A 2,500-nucleotide genomic window follows, 5' to 3' on the forward strand; every position below is an offset into this window, starting at 1 on the left:
ATGTTAATGATGTTAATGAGGATAATAATGTTAATTATGTTAATGAAGATAATAATGTTAATGATGTTAATGAAGATAATAATGTTAAGGAGGATAATAATGTTAATGATGTTAATGAAGATAATAATGTTAATGATGTTAATGAGGATGATAATGTTAATGATGTTAATGAGGATAATAATGTTAATTATGTTAATGAAGATAATAATGTTAATGATGTTAATGAAGATAATAATGTTAATGATGTTAATGAGGATAATAATGTTAATGATGTTAATGAAGATAATAATGTTAATGATGTTAATGAAGATAATAATGTTAATGATGTTAATGAAGATAATAATGTTAATGATGTTAATGAGGATGATAATGTTAATGATGTTAATGAAGATAATAATGTTAATGATGTTAATGAGGATAATAATGTTAATGAAGATAATAATGTTAATGATGTTAATGAAGATAATAATGTTAATGATGTTAATGAAGATAATAATGTTAATGATGTTAATGATGTTAATGATGTTAATGAAGATAATAATGTTAATGATGTTAATGATGTTAATGAAGATAATGTTAATGATAATGAAGATAATAATGTTAATGATGTTAATGAAGATAATAATGTTAATGATGTTAATGAAGATAATAATGTTAATGATGTTAATGAAGATAATAATGTCAATGATGTTAATGAAGATAATTCGGGGGGAAATGCAGCTGTTCCTGTGGTTTTATCATTTTAACGGTGGACTTTATTAAAGATTCTTTGTTCTTTTTAAAAATTCCAGTTATTTTTTTGACTGAGAAAAACCCAGTCATTCATTCTCACTGATTTGGACTCATTATTTCTAGATAATGAAAGAAAACTGCCCACTAAAGTGATTTGAGTTGCTTTAATCTAAATAAAAGTCTAGAAGGTGAACAGTGTTTGGGTTTTTCTCAGAAATATAATTAACAAAGAGTTTTTCATTAAACCCAGATGCAGTACAAATACATGGGTAATTAAATTCAGTTTCACACACACACACACACACACACACACAGATATTGGTGTATCTGACACACTCCTGAGCCTGCATGTGTGTATATTAATGGATTTTCCACGCTGAGGTTTCATACACTCTCACGGACACTGAACACAAACAGATACTGGGTTTGTTCAGTGTTAATGATCATGACGTGCATCAATAAACAGCAAACATGGCACCTTCACAGACCTGCTGTTGTTACATATCACACAAATGAGCAGAAATATGATGATGTCTTTAAAGAAAACCGACATTAAGAGACATAAAGACCGAAATGTTCAGCTTAAGGCACAGTGTGTGCAATGAACCTGTGCTGATATTAAAAAATGCCTTGTTTGTCTTGTCCTGCACTGTCTTGTCTGTCTTGTCCTGCACTGTCTTTTCTGTCTTGTTTGTCTTGTCCTGCACTGTCTTGTCTGCCTTGTCCTGCACTGTCTTTTCTGTCTTGTCTTGCACTGTCTCGTCTGTCTTGTTTGTCTTGTCCTGCACTGTCTTGTTTGTCTTGTCCTGCACTGTCTCATCTGTCTTGTCCTGCACTGTCTTGTCTGTCTTGTTTGTCTTGTCCTGCACTGTCTTGTCTGTCTCATTTGTCTTGTCCTGCACTGTCTTGTCTGTCTTGTTTGTCTTGTCCTGCACTGTCTTGTCTGTCTTGTCCTGCACTGTCTTTTCTGTCTTGTCTTGCACTGTCTCGTCTGTCTTGTTTGTCTTGTCCTGCACTGTCTCATCTGTCTTGCTTGTCTTGTCCTGCACTGTCTTGTCTGTCTTGTTTGTCTTGTCCTGCACTGTCTTGTCTGTCTCGTTTGTCTTGTCCTGCACTGTCTTGTCTGTCTCGTTTGTCTTGTCCTTCACTGTCTCTTCTGTCTTGTTTGTCTTGTCCTGCACTGTCTTGTCTGTCTCGTTTGTCTTGTCCTGCACTGTCTCATCTGTCTTGTTTGTCTTGTCCTGCACTGTCTTGTCTGTCTTGTTTGTCTTGTCTTGCACTGTCTCGTCTGTCTTGTTTGTCTTGTCCTGCACTGTCTTGTTTGTCTTGTCCTGCACTGTCTTGTCTGTCTCGTTTGTCTTGTCCTGCACTGTCTTGTCTGTCTTGTCCTGCACTGTCTCGTCTGTCTTGTTTGTCTTGTCCTGCACTGTCTTGTCTGTCTTGTTTGTCTTGTCCTGCACTGTCTTTTCTGTCTTGCTTGTCTTGTCCTGCAATGTCTTGTCTGTCTTGTCCTGCACTGTCTTGTCTGTCTTGTTTGTCTTGTCCTGCACTGTCTTTTCTGTCTTGCTTGTCTTGTCCTGCACTGTCTTGTCTGTCTTGTTTGTCTTGTCCTGCACTGTCTTGTCTGTCTCGTTTGTCTTGTCCTGCACTGTCTTGTCTGTCTTGTTTGTCTTGTCCTGCACTGTCTTGTCTGTCTTGTCCTGCACTGTCTTTTCTGTCTTGTCTTGCACTGTCTCGTCTGTCTTGTTTGTCTTGTCCTGCACTGTCT

The sequence above is a fragment of the Tachysurus vachellii genome, chromosome 23 (assembly GCF_030014155.1).
Source record: "Tachysurus vachellii isolate PV-2020 chromosome 23, HZAU_Pvac_v1, whole genome shotgun sequence".
NCBI classification, from domain to species: domain Eukaryota; kingdom Metazoa; phylum Chordata; class Actinopteri; order Siluriformes; family Bagridae; genus Tachysurus; species Tachysurus vachellii.